We start from the raw sequence: 11,060 nt of genomic DNA, 5'->3' as shown, positions 1-11,060 counted from the left end.
CAAAATTTCGTTGTAGTATCCCTTTAATGTCGCACTCTGGCTCTCATTTCAGTAATCAATAGACCTTTCCAGAAAAGGGCTGCTGGCCGGTTTCATTTTCAGTGTTCGTGCGTATCGCGCGTGATTTGCTCGCTTTCCGATGCGACGCACACGCGCGTGCTGAGCTGTGGAGATCGCACGCTGAGCTGTGGATTTGTAAACATTGGAAAGGTCTATAGGGGGGATCGGTGGCCGACAATAAAAAAAAAAAAAGGATCGGTGGCCGACAATAAAGAAAAAAAAAGGATCGGTGGCCGAGTGGTCTAGCGCACACCAGCTCGGAGCACGTGGAGCGAAAGCTCGCGCTGCAGAACCCAGGGATCATGGGTTCGAGCCCCACCCCTGCTCGTTTCGATCTCGATGAGCATCGTACCGGCGTGCGGTCGTGCACCACTACTGCGTGATGCACGTTAAAGACCCCAGGCCAGCGGTTGTACCGCACAGGCTAAATTGCTCATCCACAGCTGGGAGACTCGTCGCCCGTGTGAGGCAAACCAAGTTCTAGGCTGTATACACACAACCCAATTGTTGTTCAGTAATCAATACGCGTTTTTAACGGACAGCCAAGCTACGTGTGCCAGAAACAGATCGCAATTAAACAACGGAAGAACTGTTTTTTTTTTTTTTTTTTATCGAAACACAGCAGCATTGCTTTAATGACATCTTAATGGCGAAAAAGACATTTTGACGTGCAAATGTTCCCGAGACTTCGCTCAAAATGTCGCGAAAACGATGTGAAAATGCGGGGCTCTTAAAGGTTCCTTTGTTTGCCCGTTATACACGCCGGCCAGAGAGGTCTGTTAAAAGGGGGCGGCGCAACGTATTCGTTTTGAGCGTTTTTCACTTTGTATGAGCTTACTGGCACTAGTGGGACTCAAGTACACTCGCACGCAACGCCACTGGCCAAGAAACTCCTTTGTTGCGGTGTAATTTCAAGGAGAATTTCTTTCAATCTTTCCTTCGCAAAACTTGATGACGTACCCTGGGGGTCGCAGTATCCTCCAGTGGCGATATTTGAATGCGGCTCATAGATTGGACCCGAGCATTGCGTGAGCACTCGATTTGGGCTCGTGATAATTGATAGCTGGATAAGCATTCGGGTAGTGGCCCGTGTCCAATCGCTGCGATGACGACAATAGCCGAGCCATAACAATGTCTGGAACTCAGCGCGTGTCCTGTGGCTTGCCAATCCCAGCGCGTGGCCACGATTAACATTGGCGGCATATAATCGGCTCCAGATTAGGTGGCCGCTTGTTCTGGCTGCGAGTTGAGGGGGTGAACACTGCTCGTTTTTCTTTAATTTTTTCCGCGACTGATACTACGCGTGGTGAAAAACGATCGCGTGTTGCATAGTTCAGGACGAATCCCTGCAGGGATTCGTCCTGAGCGGTATTTGCGCAAAGTACAAAAATCGTTGCATCGCCACCTTAAGTCAGCTGAAAGAAATCAGCGATGAACGAGAAGGTAAAAACGGCTCGGGAGCCATTCTCACAGTGCGCCTATGGATTGTTCAAAGGGAGCTTGCAAGTTGCAAAATAAAAATTACCTCAGCTCACGAACTTGGTCAAAAGTTGAAAGGTGTTCTTTCTGAAATAGCTCTTCCTGCGCGACGTTTTGGATGACGCAGGAAGTCGTTCACAAAAACCAAACTTACACTTTTAAATTTTTTTTTTTTTTTTTTTTTTTTTTTTTACGGCTTAGAAGGTTGCATTATTTAAATATTAGCCTCCTCCGCGGAACTGGGCTGTGACTCTGAGCACGCGCATAAGCTCTCTTTTGCCGAGGATAAGGATGGATGGATGGATAATAATGGCTATACCCTTTGTAATGGGCGGTAGCTTGCGCCACCTGGCCTAAGTCTAAAAAGAGAAACGTATGATTCGTCCCGCCCTTCTCAGCCAATTTTCTCCCCCTAACTATCACCAGGCGGTGTGGGATATCACCAGGATGACTTATGAAGATCGAGCGAAAAAACTATAAAAACATTACACGGCGTGTAAGTCTGCGTGCTCTTTACGCACCAAATGCTGCAAGTGTTTTTTTTGTTTTTTTTGTCTCGACTTTAATTAATGTCGGCGCGCTGCTGCCTGCTTCGTCATCGCGCTTTTTCTACGCGTTCTCGATACTGCCCTCTGATTGGTGTGCACCTGCCTGCATTCCTACCTGCTCGAATACGTATAGTAAAACACTCTCTCGCCGCATAGGTGAACGCAGTCCGAATCCATACATCTGGTTTTATATTTGGGCTCTGATAACCTTGGCGTAAAAATTGACTCTAAGGCAACAGCTTCGGTTCACCGGTTCGGCAATTTAAACCCTGCCAGAAACAGGCGTAGTTATTGTAACTGTTTTCTTCTTTGAGCATAAGGAAGCGGTGACTGGGTCCAGCTAGAGGCACGGAGAATACGGGCATTTAATTTATTGAGGATTACCGAAAGAATGTTCAATTTGCATGGAAGAAGCTCTTCAAATTCACTGGTAAACAAGTTCATAATTAAATTATTTCAACGATTGTAATGTTGATGAACCGTCATCACCATTTATCTTCCGTCTGCACAATACCGATTCGTCATAATGGACACGCGCCCCAGGTTTTCGTGATACGGGCGACTTGCTTTTCTGCGGTGCCGCAGGTTTCTTCAGCTAAAATAAATATCGATAGCAATATCAATGTACGGGTATAAAGTGTTCGTTCGAACGAAATTTTTTGTTTGATTATAAAAAAAAGCAAATTTATAAAGCAGCCACGTAACTTGCAACGCATATCCCAAGGATAAGTTTCTCGCGTAAAATTAAAAAAACAAAACACCAAATAAACAAACCCATTATTTCCCAAATTCTACATAGTTTCTACCTCCCGACTACAGTTTTGAGAAGGTTCACATTAGAAAGTTTCAGGGACCCGTTTTTGCGCATCCGATAAGGTACGATGGTACGAACTGCGCACATGCGCAGTACGTACCGGAGGGCCCATCGTACCGTATCGGACGTCCAAGAAACGGTTCACTAAAACTCTCTATTGATATCGTCGGACCTCTACCATTACGCAGAAGGTAGCGATAGCTCCTCGTTAGGGAGTTTTAGTCGATCGTTCCGATACCTCCGACAACGATACCCGATAACGATACGATGCATGCGCAAAGGCGGCGGCCGAATATCGGGTATCGTCATCGCGGAGCCATTTGGGAGCGATCTACTAAAACTCTCTACTGTTGTAGATCGGTTGACCCGCTGGCCGCAAGCGACACCCATCCGAGACATCGCAGCCGAGACCGTTGCATCTGCTTTCGTCGACGGCTGGGTTACACGCAGCGGGACCCCCGTCAAAGTTGGCACATGTGCCGGCAGTTCGAGTCGGCACATTTTCGACGTCTTTCTGAGCTGCTGGGAACGGCACGCATACGCATGACTGACTATACCATCCGCAGGCCAATGGCCTCGTCGAGAAATTTCGCCGCCAATTGCAGGCCTGACTTCGTTTCACCCTATAATCCCTACACGCACCCAACGCTACGAGATGACTGGTTTCAATCAGAAGGCGTCCAAAGCGTTCTGCCATCGCTGTGCAAATCATAAAAGAATATAGTGACTTGCGCTTTTGATGCTGTTTGATTGGTCCTATTAGCTCCTAGTCTCGGCTGCGCGAAGCAAAGCGTAGGCCTTACAATGGTTTTCCGCCTTTGCCGAATAAAATGAAAGAAACGAAATACAAGGACACTTGGTACATTCCCCGCAGACCTGGAGGGCACAGGACTCAAGAGAGGGCCTGAAAAGCCGAGTTGACTTTCTACAACGGTTCAGAAGACCGCGGGAAAATGTCTTCGCTAAATCTAGCGGGATAATTTCTCCGCTAACTTGAGCGGGAAACATTCTCCGCCATATCTAAAATAACTTTTTTCTTCCCGCAAAATTCAGGATCCTTTAAACGTCACGGTGTCACGCAACGTCAGTGACACCATGGTGGTACATAATATTGTAACGCGACGTGACACTGGTACATCGCATGACGTCATGGTTAGTGTGCAGTCTGATTTTGTGTAGTCTATGCGAAGCAGTTTGGAGCACCTCGGCTGTCGTCGCACTTAATTTGCAACACATGGCAAAAAATATGTAGGGAATATTCTGTTTCCCCTGTTTCCAATTTTCGAAAACTCATTTTTTTATAGTACTAAAGATATCAAGCGTACTAAAAAAGGAAGGTGAAATACTTTATCAATACTGATTGCAAGCACACATAAATTGTGAAATTCCAAGAGCCTTTCAGTCCTTACAGTAGTGATAAATTAGCAGGAAGGGAAATTAGGCATAAGAGCGTATATCCAAGTAAAAAAGACATAAAAAGTGCCATGCACGCTTCAAACCGCCATTACCGTATTTTCCGGGCTATAGTCCGCGGACTGTTTAAAAGTTGAAATTTCTGGCTGTGCGGACTATCTACGCGTGCGGACTATACAGGAATTGTGTTTTTCAAGATCGTTTATTATGATGAGACGTGACGAATTTTGTGCACGAAAGTGTATGTTAATGATGATTTATGCACATTATAGGCTTTATTGTGGGCTAAAAAGCGGACATTTGTAAGCGTGTGCCGTGTATGAGAAGATTTTCGTGTCGACTAAGCACCAGGTGCGGACTATGCACCAGGTGCGGACTATGCACCGGGTGCGGGCTATGCACCGGGTGCGGGCTATCTAAGCAAAATCTTTTATTTTTGACCCCAAATTTCCCCCTGCGGACTATACACCGGGTGCGGACTATAGTCCGGAAAATACGGTAATTTAATACTAATATTCCTTTTGTGCGATGGGTCCGTCAATTTATTTAGCCCGGTTTCTTCGGAAATCGCTATCTGGCCATGAAGCGTCGTCCAATGCTGTTCTATTCTTTTTGTTCCTGTTGATTTGTTCACTCTCAGTGAGTTTTGACCTCGGAGATGATGCTGCGCTTTTGTAAAGTGGAATTTTGTTATCAGTTTTACTATTCTGCTCGCTGCAGGGCGAGCTGTTGTAGGACCTCGCTTCATATTCCTGAAAAATTATAGATTGCATACTTCCACTACTAATGACATAATCACCATCACCGTCATTTTTAATTTCTTTATATTTTTTAGTAATATTTCTATATTTATAATTTTTTGAAGTAATAATGCTCATTATTTCGGAACTTTTCAAGTAATACTATTTAGTAAGGAATAAAGCAGCTTTTGAAATTTTTCTTATTGTAAGTACGCTCTTCTTTAGACTGGTGTGTTTAATGGTGACCATTAAACACACCACTCTTTTTGTTAAACGCAAGCCAAATAGAACCCGAGACTCAGGAACACAGAAGGTTGTGTTGTGTTCGTCCCCTTCTGTGTTCCTGAGTCTCGGGTTTTATTACCAACAACCTCTGACGCAGCTAGAACACGTAGAGCTCTGTAACGCAACCTGCGCTTAATTGTATCTTTAAAAAAGCCGCTTACAACTCCCTGTAACGCCGAATTAGAGCGCAGCTCTTGAGGAGGAGGAGGGTAGGGCACTGGGGGGGGATTAAACTAACCAAGGGGGTAACGTGACCTTAGGGGGTCACGTGACCTTGGGGGTCACGTGACCCCCAATGCCGATGATGTCATCACTGACGTCACTGATGATGTCATCACTGACGTCACTGATGACGTCATCAGTGGCGATGACGATGCGGGTACCGATGACGTCATTAGTGACGTCACTGATGACTTCACCAGTGATGATGACGATGACGATGCGAATGTCGGTGACGTCATCAGTGACGTCGCTGATGACGTCATCAGTGATGATGACGACGACGATGCGGATGCCGGTGACGACATCAGTGACGTCACTGATGACGTCATCAGTGATGATGACGATGACGATGCGGATGTCGGTAACGTCATAAGTGATGATGACGATGACGATGCAGATGCCGGTGACGTCATCAGTGATGATGACGATGACGATGTGGACGCCGGTGACGTCATCAGTGATGATGACGATGACGATGTGGATGCGGGTGACGTCATCAGTGATGATGACGATGACGATGTGGATGCCGGTGACGTCATCAGTGACGATGACGTCATCGGGGGGTCACGCGACATCGGCGGGGGTCACGTGACCTCGGGGGGTCACGTGACCTCGAGGAGGGGGTCACGTGACTTCGGGGGGTCACGTGACCTCGGGGGGGTCACATGCCCCCCCTCCACGAGGTCACGTGACCCAGGTGGGGGGCTCGCGCGGTGCATTATGGGCAGACTTGGACGTAGTTCAACTACTCTACTCGAACTACTGTAGTTGAACTACTTTTTCGAGTAACTTGGTAACTTTCAATTACAACTTGATTTGGGTAATTAGTAGTTTAATTTAACTACTTTTTTCAGGTAACTTCTACTCAAATTACTAACTACTTTCGAAATTATATAGTGCTATTTTTGCCCATCACGAAAGTTTGAGCGCAGAAATGAATAAGACGCCGGCAGATGAAGTGGCATTCCCGAACAAGGGGCCCCCTTGTTCGGGAAGGCGTCCTTGGGCCAATGTGGCGACAAGCAGCCAAAACAAAACAATGGCACGCGCGAACCCAGGAAGAGATGCTTAACAAGCCTTGGTCGGGTATTGACCTAATCCGGTAATGCACGCAGGCGCCGCCTTTCCAGCTGCAACCGTGAAAGACGGGGAAACTCCGAGAGTTGTTGTTTTCGTGTTGTCTGTCTTTAGTGAGTGCTGACTCAACCTGTAGATTCCACAGGAGGCACCACTGGAATGAACTCGCAGCTCGCCGCCTGTTCCCATGGTCACCTTGTCGTCAGCGCATACGCCTTTGCAAAGCCAGACTCGCCCGCGCACAGACCCTGGCACGGATAATTCGTTCATGGGAACACGTTCCCGCTTCCAGCTGCAACTGTACGAGCAACAATGCTTGTTCACGTAGTTCAACTACGCATCCTTCCGGCCTTACACGCCAGGAAGACCTCCTTTTTGTTGAAAACGATTTACTTGCCAGGCGTGTCAGGCGCGTCAGGATACTGTACTCGCCGGCGAGGATTGCGAGTCAGCCTTGGGAGATCGTTTTATTGGGCCCGGCGTCAGCGGCGAAGTATACTTCAGTTCATCTTCTGTTAAACCAAAACAATTTTTTTTTTCAGCAGCGTAGCACTAGCACTACAACGGGACGCGCAGTCGTCCGGATGATCTCATCGTCGTGGCGCGAGACTTGAACCCTTGACGGTCTGATGCACTCGCTCAGCGTACTCTCAGAACGACGTCGGAATAAAGAGGGGCAAGTCATAACAATCTCAACTTGACGAAGGAAAAGAAAAAAGGAGGAAAGTTTGTTATAAAAGACCCTCTACCCGAGGCAAACCTCACATGTTTCGTCATGGACACCTAAGATGCCGACACTCGCTTACCCGACCCTGCACAGCCTGCTTCTGAAATTCAACGCTGCCGTTCCATCCAGCCCGTCGGTGGAACGTCTATTTAGCCTGGCTGGGGACGTCTTTAGAAGGAAAAGGGGAAAACTCTCCTATCAAAAACTTTGAAAGTCAATTGCTTCTGCGAGCGAATAAATCATTTTCGCGAAAACGCAAGCCATAAATAGACTGCATTTATTTTAGGCTCGCAGGGTTTTTCATTGATCAAAACTGCTGTTCATTTTGCTACCACTAAAATATAAAAAAAGTAACTTTGAAAGTAACTTCAAAGTAACTCGCTACTTTTTACAGTAGTTAGTAGTTTACTCAATTACTATTACAAATGCGTAATTTCTACTCTACTCCAATTACTTTTGGCGTCGATACTCAGTAACTTAACTTAACTACCTTTTTTGAGTAATTTGTACATGTCTGATTATGGGACATTTCCCATGATGCACCGCGCGGTTACGCCGACGGCGACGCCGACGCCGCTCAAGCCGGAAATGGGCCCCTAAGAGCTGCGCTCTAAAAATTACAGGGAGGTTCCGAGCATTACTCGGGTGCCAATAAATTTGTATAGACGAACCAGTGAACTGAGTGTAATTCAACTTTACACAAGGCTGTTTTTAGGTTGTGCATTTATGATACTAAAGATGTAATAAGTGTAGGTTTTAAAAAGAAATAAAAAAATTCTAAAAATCTGTTGTTTTTTCAGCAAAAGGAGAAAAGCCGTAAAAAACGTCTATATGACGCTGCTACTCACAAACGCAAAACATAAAGTAAAACACATGAAAGTTTCTTCGAGAATTTAACACCCAAAAGCAGATCCAGCAGATTCGAGCGGGTATGGGACCATCCATAAGTAGCCGCGTCAACCAGACGAATTTTACCGTTTTCCTCCCTGTGCTTAGGAATCAAATATAAGATTTTTTTAGACATATTTGTTACCTGAAACCCACGCTTATAAAATTTAAGAATAATTAATTCAACACCTAAAGACATCTCTATGAAAAGCTTAAATACCCGATTGGTTCACTGGCTTGTTTATGCGCATTTTTTCACACCTAAGTTGCGTTTATAAACACCATATGCTGATGTAGAGCGTGAGAGTCACTTGCGTTCTGTTATGTTTTCGTTACAACACCATCACACGTGTTGGCACAATTGGTAATAGACGTTTCGCAAAATCGAGGTGAAACTATCGACGTAGTGCCGCGCAAAGTATCTTGGGTACCTTTTGGCCACCATTTCGGTTTCGATTTCCCAACCTCAATTTACGATATCCCGTCAGGACCAAATACAATGTGTGCGTTTTCGGATATGTGACAGTCCTTAAATTTATGGTGTTGCCTGCCAATACGGACACAATGCGAGGCCACGTTTTTTATGGCTCTCGACGTACCACAGTTTGTCCACAGGTAAACAAAGGAAGAAGAACTGTACTGGACTGCTCATGCTGCTCCATCGTCTCACGTCCTAGGCTTCTTAAATAACCATGACGCGGGATGGTCATGCTGCATTCTGCAGTGGCATTAAAGCCGCAAGAAAGGTTATGGGACGCCGGAGGCCTTACTCAGATCCTTACGGCTGCTGGAGGTCCATGTCTCAACGGGGGTTCTCACCAAGATGAATGTGTATGATTCAATCCAGTGCTGAAATGTACGACTTCGTCAACGGGGCAATCGAAATTGAAACCATGTCACTCCTGTCCATGGCCAATGATGTACGTCCCATAATGCAGCGCACGCAGCGTTGCGTGCAGAGAACTTTTGGAAGTAATCTACAGAGTAATTCAAGGAGAGGCTTTCCCCGTATTGTTTTTTTTAACAGTCGGAAATACCTGCAAGGGAAAAAAGAAAACTGAAGCCCCCTCCCCCCTCCCCCCCCCCCCCCTCCGCTACCCTCTTTCCCCCCGTTTTCCCTCTTCCGACGCCACTTGTATGGTAGAACGCTCCTCGACCTCGAGTTGTGTCGGCTTTTGTGCTTTTTGCGAGGCGATTCCTCCGTCCCAGAAAATAAACCTCCAGGACAATTATAAACTTCACCGGATCGGATTACTACCAGCGTGCAAGGGGTGGCGAGCTAGTTTGCCAGGTCGCTTCAAGGTTTTTCTGAGCCTCAACCTCCTGCTCGCCCCTGGCCGTTTCGAACTGGATGAGTCTCGTAAAACAGTGTGTTCGTGTAATCACTACTGCGTGATGCAGGTTTAAGACCCCCCCGGCGGCTGGCGGTCACAATTCTGCACTGGCAAATATTCTAGCACGCCCGGGGCACTCGTCGTCTCATTTAATTGCCTGACCAACTTCGCAGAATCTAGATATCGCACCCTAACTTTTCTAAACTTGATTTTATGAAAACCAGTGAGTCGTGAAAACGTTATTTGAAACTGAAACTGTGGAAAAACTTGAAAATCGGACTTCGAACTTTGAAAACTTGGATTAAAAAAAAATTCAAAATCTTCGAAGTTTTTTTTTTTTTTTTTTTTTTAATTTAGCGTTAAAAGAGAATCGAAACCTTCGAACTTTTCGAACTTTATGCAGAAATAAATTCGAAATCTTCGAATTGTTCGAACTTCATGTGTATAAAAATTCGAAGCGTTCGAAGTTTTCGAATTTTTTTTCCAAAGAATTTCGAAATCTTCGAATTTATCGAACCTGAAGTAAAAAAATATTCGAAATATTCGAATTCGAAATTTTAGAAACCGTGAAAGCTTCGAAATTTTCGAATTCGAAACTCCGCTGTGGTCAAAAGTTGCGAATTTTTCGAATTCGAACCTCGGTCGGTACGAAAATATCGAAATTCTTCGAAATCGAACCTCAGTTCGCTTCGCAAATATCGAAACATTTCGAAATCGAACCTTGGGTGGTTCGCGACATCCCTACTAAGGAGTGCTGACAGAGAGATAGAGAGAAAGAACGCGTAAAAGTGGAGTGATCCTCTATTGTTTTGTGAGACCGATGACCACCGCTTCTCTCGCTCTCTATGCCTTCCCCTCCCCTGGCCTCCACGAATATTCGTATGAAAATGAGAACCGATGAACAATATATAACCCGTATTCGCCACTTTTTCTCTGACAGGTTGAGTTTTCGGTCTGGAGTGTCCGTCGTCTCCATGGCCATCTCTTGATGAGATATTCAAACTTCAGGGCATTAAACAAAACGGAAACCTAGAGTTTCTGTGGACACTTTGCTTGCCAAAAGACACACATTGTCATCAGCAAGAACAACAGACTCTAATGTACGGAAACACATCAAGGTAAGCCGGGGCACCTGCATTCTGCATTGGCTATACATTGCAACGTTGGAAACAAGTTTATCTTTTCTTGTCAATAACAGGCGAAACACCCGAGTCGAAAGGGAGCTTTCATAGATCGCTTCTTTAGCTTCGAATTTCGTAGCGGAGCTAGACGCTGCTACTGAGCATGCGCACCGCTAGCTTTGTCTGCCTAATTCCAGGGATCCTTTCCGGAGGCCGTAAGCTAGCGGGATGGCGGATGTGGTTGCAGCTTTCCGTGCCGTGCCAGCTTAGAGGTGAACGGAGTGCACCTACACTCTTTCTCTTAAATGCAATATTTTATTTTTACAAGGACTACCATAATACGGGAGTATAA

This window comes from Ixodes scapularis, unplaced genomic scaffold (genome assembly GCF_016920785.2).
Source record: "Ixodes scapularis isolate PalLabHiFi unplaced genomic scaffold, ASM1692078v2 ptg000822l_1__unscaffolded, whole genome shotgun sequence".
Lineage (NCBI taxonomy): Eukaryota > Metazoa > Arthropoda > Arachnida > Ixodida > Ixodidae > Ixodes > Ixodes scapularis.
The sequence above is the reverse complement of the archived record's forward strand: the minus strand, read 5'-3'. Positions refer to the sequence as shown.